This window comes from Dermochelys coriacea, chromosome 3, assembly GCF_009764565.3.
Source record: "Dermochelys coriacea isolate rDerCor1 chromosome 3, rDerCor1.pri.v4, whole genome shotgun sequence".
Lineage (NCBI taxonomy): Eukaryota > Metazoa > Chordata > Testudines > Dermochelyidae > Dermochelys > Dermochelys coriacea.
In genome coordinates this window covers 34338736-34351884 of record NC_050070.1, presented here as the reverse complement: position 1 = coordinate 34351884, position 13149 = coordinate 34338736, and the positions used below count along the sequence as shown (strand labels likewise).

Sequence of the window (13149 nt, the reverse complement as noted above, 5' to 3'; positions counted from 1 at the left end):
CCACACAAAGATGGACTACAAGCCGTCAGGAACAGTATCCCCGATACTGTCACGGCTAACCTGGTGGCAGAACTTTGTGACTTTGTCCTGACCCATAACTATTTCACATTTGGTGACAATGTATACCTTCAAATCAGCGGCACTGCGATGGGTACCCGCATGGCCCCACAGTATGCCAACATTTTTATGGCTGACTTAGAACAACGCTTCCTCAGCTCTCGTTCCCTAATGCCCCTACTCTACTTGCGCTACATTGATGACATCTTCATCATCTGGACCCATGGAAAAGAAGCTCTTGAGGAATTCCACCATGATTTCAACAATTTCCATCCCACCATCAACCTCAGCCTGGACCAGTCCACACAAGAGATCCACTTCCTGGACACTACGGTGCTAATAAGCGATGGTCACATTAACACCACCCTATATCGGAAACCTACTGACCGCTATTCCTACCTACATGCCTCTAGCTTTCATCCAGATCATACCACTCGATCCATTGTCTACAGCCAAGCGCTACGATATAACCGCATTTGCTCCAACCCCTCAGACAGAGACAAACACCTACAAGATCTCTATCATGCATTCCTACAACTACAGTACCCACCTGCTGAAGTGAAGAAACAGATTGACAGAGCCAGAAGAGTACCCAGAAGTCACCTACTACAGGACAGGCCCAACAAAGAAAACAACAGAACGCCACTAGCCATCACCTTCAGCCCCCAACTAAAACCCCTCCAACGCATCATCAAGGATCTACAACCTATCCTGAAGGACGAGCCATCGCTCTCTCAGATCTTGGGAGACAGACCAGTCCTTGCTTACAGACAGCCCCCCAATCTGAAGCAAATACTCACCAGCAACCACACACCACACAACAGAACCACTAACCCAGGAACCTATCCTTGCAACAAAGCCCGTTGCCAACTCTGTCCACATATCTATTCAGGGGATACCATCATAGGGCCTAATCACATCAGCCACACTATCAAAGGCTCGTTCACCTGCGCATCTACCAATGTGATATATGCCATCATGTGCCACCAATGCCCCTCTGCCATGTACATTGGCCAAACTGGACAGTCTCTACGTAAAAGAATGAATGGACACAAATCAGACGTCAAGAATTATAACATTCAAAAACCAGTTGGAGAACACTTCAATCTCTCTGGTCACTCGATCACAGACCTAAGAGTGGCTATACTTCAACAAAAAAGCTTCAAAAACAGACTCCAACGAGAGACTGCTGAATTGGAATTAATTTGCAAACTGGATACAATTAACTTAGGCTTGAATAGAGACTGGGAATGGATGAGTCATTACACAAAGTAAAACTATTTCCCCATGGTATTTCTCCCTCCCACCCCACCCCCCACTGTTCCTCTGATATTCTTGTTAACTGCTGGAATTAGCCTACCTGCTTGTCACCATGAAAGGTTTTCCTCCTTCCCCCCCCTGCTGTTGGTGATGGCTTATCTTAAGTGATCACTCTCCTTACAGTAAAGGAAGGGGAGTGCTTGTGGCACCTTAGAGACTGGCAGGTTTGTTGGAGCATGGGCTTTCGTGGGCTACAGCTCACTTCATCGGATGCATCCGATGGGGTGGGCTGTGGCTCACGAGGGCTTGTGCTCTAGTGGATTTGTTGGTCTCTGGGGTGCCACAAGTACTCCTTTTCTTTTTCAGAATACAGACTAACACGGCTGCTACTCTGAAACCTCTCCTTACAGTGTGTATGATAAACCCATTGTTTCATGTTCTCTGTGTGTGTGTATATAAATCTCTCCTCTGTTTTTTCCACCAAATGCATCCGATGAAGTGAGCTGTAGCTCACGAAAGCTTATGCTCTAATAAATTTGTTAGTCTTTAAGGTGCCACAAGTACTCCTTTTCTTTTAACAGATCACTGTGTCAGAACTGAGAACATTATACCATAGTGGGTATCTGTGCTGCATGCTCTGTGCAGTTCAGAATGCAGAGTACATTGCAGGCAACATATCTAGGAAAGGTTATCTATTGGCTTCTAGGTTTATTTGCATCAGGTGAGAAGACCTGGGTAGACCCCTTGTTTTCTCTTTTTTATAAGGGACAAGAATGGCCTTGTTTTGTTTAAATCTTACAAGGTTTGTTTCATGACACACATTTCTAGTCTATGTTAATACAATTTTTGTGTGATATGATTTGTGGGTGTATTTATAGTGGTATAGAGTAAGAAAACCTTAAGGAGATGGGATCATTCACTGGGCGGTTGATTCATATGCAGCATAACCTCTAGGCCTTTACAAGGGAATGAGGTAATATGTTAAATTAAATCTGCCTGTCTCCCTCTAAGACCTAAAGTGGTCATTTTTACTGTACTGCATAAGGAATGAGAAAAGCAATTCCTGTTGCTGTTTATATCGAATTATTCATATGTTGGACTGAAAAAAATAGCACCTTGAAATGGCTATTTGAATATTTATACTAAGAACACTCCAACCATGGAAGGTAACATGATATCTTTTCAATAGCTGTTGTTCAAAATATCTAATATAAATCATCATGCTGATCAGAGAACATTGGGCTGACCTAAGGAGCATTTGGTTCTAATTAATACAGTACTTATTTTTACTATACATTTTAAAATTTCTCATGCAATTTTTGCAAACCTAAATATAGAGTTAGAATCTCTTGTTTATTTTTTAATTATCTCCACATAGCTAAATAAGTTTAGGAAGCTAACAGACTCCCTCTGATCCTTGCCCCAAGTGATTTTCCCACACAGCCCATTCGCAAGGTACAGCTGAGGATAAAAGCTATTTATAGCTTTTAAAGAAATGAATGCATCCGATGAAGTGAGCTGTAGCTCACGAAAGCTTATGCTCAAATAAATTTGTTAGTCTCTAAGGTGCCACAAGTACTCCTGTTCTTTTTTAAAGAAATGACAGTGTGCCTGTGTATGCTGCATGCTTTCTACATGCATTCCAAAGAAACACATATACATACATTGTAGGAGGGACAGCTCAGTGGTTTGAGCATTGGCCTCCTAAACCCAGGGTTGTGAGTTCAATTGTTGAGGGGGCCATTTAGGGTTCTGGGGCAAAATTGGCTATTGGTCCTGCTTTGAGCAGGGGATTGGACTAGATGACCTCCTGAGGTCCCTTCCAACTCTAATATTATATGAATCTATGTAACACATCTGCATGCTGCAAAAGAAGAGATCACATGGAAAAATACATTAGCGATGGAATTGTTACTGTTTCTTTGCACACAGAGCACATATTACCTTCCATCTGTGAAGAATTTAATAAAAAACAAAATCATAAGAATAGATCCTGCATGTGTTCTGCTTGAAGAAATGGCTTTTTTGAAGAAATGGCTTACTTTTGTGTAAGATCAAAATCTGAATGATAGGTGATTGTTGCTGAGTGCCTGGGTCAACCTATAAACTTACTTTGATCCCTTTCAACATAAAAAGTGACTAACACTGAAAAAGTGACCTCACAGAACTGCACAACTTTTCTCCCCATACAAGTGAGCACAGCTATAAACCACTATTGATCTGAGACAGCCTAATAAAGATAAAAAGAGAGCATACAAGCCTGATTCTGCCAGCTTTACTCACTAGGCAAACTCCCATGTCAGTGTGAGGCTTGCAAATTCAGGGTCTGTATTAATTAGAAGGGTGAAATCCTGGCCCCTTTGAAGTCAATAACAAAATTCTCAGTAAGTTTACTGGATCCAGGATTTGACCTGAAACATTTTCCTTAACATTTTCTTGAACATTATTGTTGATACATTTCTATTTAAACTGCTTCAATTCAACTTACTGTACATTGGCTGGATTAGTGTAACCACAATGAATAAAATAATTTGCCCAAAGTTAATTTGTTTTGCAGATAAGAAACAAAATAGTTTTTGAGTATTATGATATATAATCTCAGTATAATTACTAATGCCATTTATTTTTGTTTTAGTAGTGTTCACGGCTGATGTAATCCAGTCATGCCATTTCCCATTGATTCCACCCTTAGCGCTTCTGGTTGCAAAGAAAACTTTGAAAACATGTTTCAGAGTAGCAGCCGTGTTAGTCTGTATTCGCAAAAAGAAAAGGCGTACTTGTGTCACCTTAGCGACTAACAAATTTATTTGAGCATAAGCTTTTGTGAGCTGCATTCAGTCAATGCATCCGATGAAGTGAGCTGTAGCTCACGAAAGTTTATGCTCAAATAAATTTGTTAGTCTCTAAGGTGCCACAAGTCCTCCTTTTCTTTTTGAAAACATGGATGCTGTTTACACCAATGCAGTGTTATGTTCCTGAGCCTGCAGACAGCCAAAAACAAGTGACCTGAAAGGTGTGAAGTGCCCCCAAATGGATTATTAAATCTGAAACCTAAACATGATAGTTTAAATAGAATATTGTTATTTTGCTGTTGATCACTTTAGCAGAATCATCGAGCTCATGTGCTCATCCTACAATGCTAAATTGCCTCTCTGTGTCAAAGACCCCAAAAGTTCCCCACTCAATTGTCAAAGGTTTGTGCTGCACCCCGATAACCTGTATGGTGCAGTTATGAATAGCTGTGTGTGTGTGTTTCAGAGTAGCAGCCGTGTTAGTCTGTATTCGCAAAAAGAAAAGGAGTACTTGTGGCACCTTAGCGACTAACAAATTTATTTGAGCATAAGCTTTTGTGAGCTGCATTCAGTCAATGCATCCGATGAAGTGAGCTGTAGCTCACGAAAGTTTATGCTCAAATAAATTTGTTAGTCTCTAAGGTGCCACAAGTCCTCCTTTTCTTTTTGAAAACATGGATGCTGTTTACACCAATGCAGTGTTATGTTCCTGAGCCTGCAGACAGCCAAAAACAAGTGACCTGAAAGGTGTGAAGTGCCCCCAAATGGATTATTAAATCTGAAACCTAAACATGATAGTTTAAATAGAATATTGTTATTTTGCTGTTGATCACTTTAGCAGAATCATCGAGCTCATGTGCTCATCCTACAATGCTAAATTGCCTCTCTGTGTCAAAGACCCCAAAAGTTCCCCACTCAATTGTCAAAGGTTTGTGCTGCACCCCGATAACCTGTATGGTGCAGTTATGAATAGCTGTGTGTGTGTGTTTCAGAGTAGCAGCCGTGTTAGTCTGTATTCGCAAAAAGAAAAGGAGTACTTGTGGCACCTTAGAGACTGTAGCTCACGAAAGCTTATGCTCTAATAAATTTGTTAGTCTCTAAGGTGCCACAAGTACTCCTTTTCTTTGTGTGTGTGTGTGTGTGTATGTATTAGGGCTGTCAAACTATTTTTAAAAAATCACAGTTAATCGCATGATTTAAAAAAATAGTTGTGACTAATAACAGTTTTAATCACTCTGCTAAACAGTAATAGAATACCAATTTAAATTTATTATAAATATTTTTGGATGTTTTTCTACATTTTCAAATATTTTGATTTCAATTACAATGCAGAATACAAAGTTCAGAGTGCTCACTTTATATTGTTATTACAAATATTTGCACTTTCAAAAAGGTAAACAAAAGAAGCATGAAGAGGCATATGAATGTTTAACATAGCTAGCATGTAAATACCTTGAAACACCAGCTGGAATAGTGCCATGCGAATGCCTGTTCTCACTTTCAGGTGACGTAAATAAGAAGAGGGCAACATTATCTCCTGTAAATGTAAACAAACTTGTTTATTTTAGCGATTGGCTGAACAAGTAGTAGGACTGAGTGAACTTGTAGGCTCTAAAGTTTTACATTGATTTGTTTTTCAGTGTAGTTATGTAAAAAAAAATTGTACATTTGCAAGTTGCACTTTCCGATAAAGAGATTACACTACAGTACTTGTATGAGGTGAATTGAAAAATACTGTTTCTTTATCTTTTTACAGTACAAATATTTGTAATAAAATAATATATTTATAATTTAAATTGGTATTCTATTATTGTTGAATAACATGATTAAAACTGTGATTAATCATGACTATTTTTAATCTAGTTAATTTGTTTTGCAATAATCACTTGCATGAACTGCAATTAATTGACAGCCCTAATATATAGAGATATTTCATAATAAACACAGGCAATGTGATGACAGCATAAAATACATTGAATTTAATAACAAGTTAAAGAACACAAGGGGAACTAAGTTTATTATTAATACTGAGTGATTATTCTTTTCATGTTTAATTCAATGAGAGTTCCATGCAGGGAGAAACCTCAAGCTCAGTTCCACCATGTATATCAAATTCAAATATTTTAAATGAAAGAGATACTTTACATAGCAACACAGGAATAACTGTCCCAGAAGAAGTATAGACCTGTAGTTAATGCACTATATTTTTGCTCAAGTCAGCTTTAATGAATTCTCAACTCTAACATAGCCATCTTATGTTACCTTGTCCATATCATATAATCTCCCTGCTCCTCAATTCCCAATCTGTGAAATGGGAATAAGAATATTTTCATTCTCCCACCTCTTTCCTATTGAGATCATAAGCTTTTTGGAGTAGGGACAATATCTTGTTATGCACAGAAAGCTCTTACTAGCAAAATAATACCTCTATTTCAGTTGTGAATAATAATAATAATTAATAAAGAATAACATTCATAACATTTTTTAAAATAAGCCATTTTATTATGTTTACAAAAAAAGAGGATGCCTCTAAAAATTGCTTTTGAATTTTTCAAAGGCAGAAAATGCATTAATAATGGAGGATTTCAACTATCCTCATAATGATTGGGTATATGTCACCTCAGGAAGACAGAAAATTTCTTGACACCATAAATGACTGTTTCATGGAGCAGCTTGTCCTTGAACCCATAAAGGGAGAGGTAATTATTAGGGCTGTCGATCAATCTCAATTAACGCATGCAAATAACTCAAAATAATTAATCATGATTAATTTTTAGTCATTATTAATCGGACTGTTAAACAATAGAATACCAATTGAAATTTATTAATTATTTGCAGATATTTTTCTACATTTTCAAATATATTGATTTCTATTACCACATGGAATACAAATTGTACAGTGCTCACTATATATTATTTTTTATTACAACTATTTGCACTGTAAAAATGATAAACAAAAGAAATAGTATTTTTTCAGTTCACCTCATACAAGTACTGTAGTGCAATCTCTTTATCGTGAAAGTGTAATTTACAAATGTAGGGTTTTTTTGTTACATGAGTGCACTCAAAAACAAAACAATGTAAAACTTTGGAGCCTACAAGTCCACTCAGTACTACTTCTTGTTCAGCCAATCACTAAGACAAACAAGCTTGTTTACATTTATGGGAGATAATGCTGCCCACTCCTTATTTACAATGTCACCTGAAAGTGAGAACAGGTGTTTTCATGGCACTTTTGTGGCTGGTGGTGCAAGGTATTTAGATACCAGATATGCTAAACTTCCTGATATCCTTCATGCTTTGGCCACCATTCCAGAAGGCATGCTTCCATGCTGCTGATGCTCATTAAAAAATAATGTGTTAATTAAATTTGTGACTGAACTCCTTGGGAGGAGAATTGTATGTCTTCTGTTCTGTTTTACCCACATTCTGCCATATATTGCATGTTATAGCAATCTCGGATGATGACCCAGCACATGTTCATTTTAAGAACACTTTCACAGCAGATTTTACAAAATGCAAAGAAGGTACCAATGTGAGATTTCTAAAAATGGCTACAGCACTCGACCCAAGGTTTAAGAATATGAAGTGCCATTCAAAGATTGAGAGGTTTGGAGCATGCTTTCAGAAGTCTTAAAAGAGCAACACTCAGATGCGGAAACTACAGAAACTGAACCACCAAAAGAGAAAATCAACCTTCTGCTGGTGGCATCTGACTCAGATGTTGAAAATCAACATGCTTTGGTCCACACTGCTTTGGATCGTTATTGAGCAGGACCCGTCATCAGCATGGAAGCATGTCCTCTGGAAGGGTGGTTGAAGCATGAAGGGACACATGAATCTTTAGCACATCTGGCACATAAATATCTTGCGACACCGGCTACAACAATGCCATGTGAATGCCTGTTCTCACTTTCAGGTGACATTGTAAACAAGAAGCGGAGAGCATTATCTCCTTCAAATTGTAACCAAACTTGTTTGTCTGAGCAATTGGTTGAACAAGAAGTAGGATTGAGCGGACTTGTAGTCTCTAAAGTTTCACGTTGTTTTATTTTTGAATGCAGTTATTTTTTGTACATAATTCTACATTTCAAAGTTCAACTTTCATGATAAAGAGATTGCACTACAGTGCTTGTATGAGGTGAATTGAAAAATACAATTTCTTTTGTTTTTACAGTGCAAATATTTGTAATAAAAATAAATATAAAGTGAGCACTGTACACTTTGTATTCTGTGTTGTAACTGAAATCAACATATTTGAAAATGTAGAAAACATCCAAAAAATTTAAATAAATGGTATTCTATTATTGTTTAACAGTGCAATTAATCACGATTAATTTTTTTAATTGCAGGACAGCCCTAGTAATTATTGATTTAGCCCTAAGTGGAGCACAGGTTCTGCTCCAGGATGTGAATATAGCTGATCTGCTCAGTAATAGTGTAATGTAATTAAATTTAACATCATTGTAGGAGGAAAAATGCCAAAGAAACACACCACAGTTGCATTTCACTTCAAAAAGGGGAACTACACAAAAATCAGTAACTGTTTAAAAGATAGGAAACAAAATGTAGGCATAAATGGTCTGTTTTCACCATGGAGAGAGGTAAATAGCGGGATCCTTCAAGATTCTATACTGGGACCTGTGTAATTCAACATATTCATAAATGATCTGGAAAATGGGGGTGACCAACAAAATGGCAAAATTTGCAGACAATAAAAAAAATTACTCAAGATGGTTAAATTCAAAGAATTACAAAGGGATCTCACAAACCTGGGTGACTGGGCAACAAAATGGCAGATGAAATTCAACGTTGATAAGTGCAAAGTAATGCACATTGAGAAACATAATCCCAACTGTATATACAAAATGATGGGGTCTAAATTATCTGTTACCATCATCATCATGGATAGTTCTCTGAAAACTTCTGTTCAATGTGCAGCAACAGGCAAAAAAGCTAACAGAATATTAGGAACCATTAGGAAAGGGATAGATAATTAAACAGAAAATATTATAATGCCACTACATAAAACCATGGTATGCCCACAGCTTGAATATTGAGTGCTGTTCCGATCGCCCCATCTCAAATAAGATATATTAGAACTGGAAAATGTTCAGAGAAGGGGTTATGAGAAAATGATTAGGGGTATAAAACGGCTTCCATACAAGGAGCGATTCAAAAGACTGGAACTGTTCATCTTAGAAAAGAGACGATGAAGAGGAAATATGGCAGAGATCTATAAAATCATGAATGGTGTGGAGAAAGTGAATAGGGAAGTGTTATTTACCCCTTCACGTAACACAAGAAATAGAAGTAATTCCATTTAAAAACAAATAAAAGGATGTACTTCTTTATTCAATGCACAGTCAATCTGTGGAACTCATTTCCAGGAGATGATGTGAAGGCCAAAAGTATAACTGGCTTCAAAAAGAAGTATGTAAATTCATGGAGGATAGGTCCATCAGTGGCTATTAGCCAAGATGGTCAGAGATGCAATCCCATGCTCCGGGTATCCCTAAGCCTCCAACTATCAGAAACATCTAATACTGGCCAGTCGAAGATAGGATACTTGGGTTAGATGGACCATTGGTCTGACCCAGTATGACCATTCTTATTTTCTTGTATTCTTATTTTCTTTAGGCCTCAGTGGATTTACTTTTATTTATACCACTTTGTCTGATGGCCCAAGAACTCACAGGTGACTTAATCTGTGTGTGTGTGAGGGTGCAATTTAAATATTTTTGGCTGTAACATTGATACTAAACTTCAACTTGATGAGATTATGTTTTGTACTAATACTTACCCACTCAACAGGGAAATTGGGAGGATTATTTTGCTGATGTTTGGATAGTGATTTGAAGATGAAATGTATTATGTAAATATTAAGTTTCAGTTTTATTATTTAAAAGTGACGATTTACAAATCCCAGAAGTTCAGAGTTTCTAATAGTAATAAAGACCCCTTCAAAAGCATAAAGGAAACATAGCATCCCTTTGAATACAATACAAAAATGGCAGCAAATTCTGATGACTACACAATTTATACTTGGGCAAACTCTGAGTTCATTGGAAAATTTGCCTAATTAATAGGTAACAAGAACTAAGGGCTAGAATTCTTCCATCTCTACAATACTCAAATTGGTCAGTATCTTACTCCTGTGAGTTGTTCAATTAATTTCAATACAATAAATTGCAGAGTAAGCTGCTTTTCAATAGCCCAGCAACCAATTAGAGCCATGTTTAACTGTAGATATTGCTTCCATCCCAAATGTGTATTCAAAGTAAAGCCTGTACTTAAATACTTTCCCAAATTGGGGTCAGGCTGAGTAAAGATGATAGAATCTGGTCCTGAGTAAGAAATGTAAAATTTGGTCTGACATGATTTCAAAAGCAGAGCGGGGTGACATTTTTCACACAATTTTTTAAACTAAAATAAAAGGAGATTCAGGTCAACCAAAACATTTTGTGAATTTATGTTGATTTCAATGGCTGGGAAAAAAATTGGAAATGTCAAAACAACCCATTTCAGCACTGTCATCATAAAACTTTCGATTTTGGATGGCTAGATTTACAAGGGGATTTAGGCAGCATGAATTAGAATTAATTTGCAAACTGGATACAATTAATTTAGGCTTGAATAAAGACTGGGAGTGGATGGGTCATTACACAAAGTAAAACTATTTCCCCATGTTTATTCCCCCCCCCCCGTTCCTCAGACGTTCTTGTCAACTGCTGGAAATGGCCCTCCTTGATTATCAATACAAAAGGTGCCCCCTCCTGCCCCGCTCTCCTGCTGGTAATAGCTCACCTTACCTAATCACTCTTATTACAGTCCGTATGGTAACACCCATTGTTTCAAGTTCTCTGTGTATATAAAATCTCCCCACTGTATTTTCTACTGTATGCATCCGATGAAGTGAGCTGTAGCTCACAAAAATTATGCTCAAATAAATTTGTTAGTCTCTAAGGTGCCACAAGTCCTCCTTTTCTTTTTACGGATACAGACTAACACGGCTGCTACTCTGAAAAAAGGAAAAGGTGGTGATGGGCCCCTCAGAGATAATAGTCCAGTAGTTAAGGTATGTATAAGGGATATGAGCGACCAAGGTTCAAATCCCCACTCTAGAGCAGGGACTTGAACCCAAGTTTACCCCCCAGTTTTGTTAATCTAGCCTTTCATTTCATTTGATTTTAATAAAAATACCCAAGATAAATGTTTTGATCAACCCAAAATGAAGTTTTTTCCAACTTCTTCAATTCACCAAAAATTCTGGAAAATGTTGGTTTGGTTCGATAAGAATCAAAATTTTGGTTTGACTTTTTTGAAACTGCCAGTGAACCAAAAAATCCCTTTATTCTCACAGCTCCAGTTAGAAGTGAGAGAGTTTAAATCTTTATGTGAAACAAACCAGAAACTGAGTATAGGCTACACCCTAATGGTGTCAGGTCAGCATTTCGGACTTGGAGTTGAGATGTGGTTTCCCACACCAGGCACTGCCAAGCACTGCTATTTTTATGGGAAAGAGGCTTCTTTTTTTAGACTATTATAACACTTGAAAAATATGTTTGCTGACAATTTTTTTATAAGTAAGAATTGATAAACGGGGCTCCAGTTCCCCAAATGAGCCACAGTTAACTTATAAAAAAGACAGAAAACCAAAGAACCACCAGAAATGAATCTGAGGTTTATGAAAGAATGCATCTATAAAGACTGTTATCAGGAGGTAGAAAGTATTTGGAAATTACCTCATTCAGTATCGTGCATTTAACCATGAGTTAGGAAGTTTCTGTTCAAAGTGGTCCACGAAACTGGCTCTTGTTAGAAAACAAGTAGCCACCAATGGTTGTGCAATTGGGTGTAACAAAAATAACTGTAAAACATAATAATATTCATACTCAAAGTAAACACAGTCCAATTCTACTGTGATTTACACTCCATCTAATCTAGTGGAGTTAAAGCTCTGCACAAGGGGTTGGGCAATCTGGGTTCAATTCCTGCTTCTGCCACAAAGATCTTGTGTGCCCTTCAGAAGTCAGGTAATGTCTCAGATCTACATCTATAAAGTGGGAATATACATACTACTCCTTGTCTACATAGATTGTCTGGGGCAGGGACTGTCGTCTTCTATGTATATATACAGCATGTAGCACAATAGGGCCTTTACCTCAGTCAGGGTAGCTGGGTTCTACTGTTATATAAGTGTGATGACTGGTGTGTATGTTGCCTTCCTGCTTATTGCTTCCTCTTCCTGTTCCTGTTTGTTTTCTGGTTCTGCTTCTTAAACTAAGTGTTAGAGTTTCTGTTCCTATGTGTTCATAGTGTTGGGGGTGTACAGTTACTCAGGGCCTGTTGCTACAGCATCATCATTTGGACTGTTGTTATGCTTTGTTTAGATTGTTGCTGACTTAACTGGTTCATGGTTATTACGTGTTTTGACTGACCACGCATCTGTGGGTCCTGCTTCAATTTCCTTGTGTTTTGGGATTGCTGTTCTGGGGTGCATCAGAGAGTAACAATGAGATAACTATAACCTGTCAAAAATGGGATTTTGTTTTCACCGGAAATTTTGACATTTTGAAATTACTTTCTGTTGTGAAGTGGAAGAAAACACTCCAAATACCTATTTTTTTTTCCATAACAGAAAATTCTGAAAAGTTACAAATAGGAAATGTCAAAATAGATAATTTCTACATTTTTGCTTGAAACAAAATCAACTGGCATTTTGAAATGACATTTCAAAACAATATTTTGTTTTAAATCAACATTTTGAAATGGAAAATGTCACTCCAAATCAACATTTTGAACAATAAATGTAGTGTCTTTTCAAAACATTAATTCAAAAGGAAATTTTTCATTTGGAGTCTCTTGATCAGAAAATTGAAATCTTTAATCAAAACTGATGTTTTCCCATGGAAATTTTTGATTTTGGTGAAACATTTCCAATGGGAAAATGTTTCATGAAAAATTGTGAGCAACTGTAACAATAATAATGCTGAATTTAGTGGAGTTACTTAGGATAAGCGGTGGTGCAAAATTTGAC

At 37.2% G+C, this 13149-nt stretch overlaps 1 long non-coding RNA gene across 4 annotated transcripts in view; it reads left to right on the top strand.

Moving 5' to 3' along the window:
• LOC122459628 overlaps positions 1-13149 on the top strand; it is a 37980-nt gene that overhangs the window by 9001 nt on the left and 15830 nt on the right. For 2 of the 4 annotated variants that reach the window (XR_006280436.1, XR_006280439.1), the window contains exon 2: positions 1506-1730. This is a non-coding gene — a long non-coding RNA (uncharacterized LOC122459628). Of the gene's footprint in view, positions 1-1505; positions 1731-5574; positions 5583-8649; positions 8655-13149 lie in introns of all 4 variants that reach the window. The other 2 variants (XR_006280438.1, XR_006280437.1) reach the window with 2 other exon arrangements.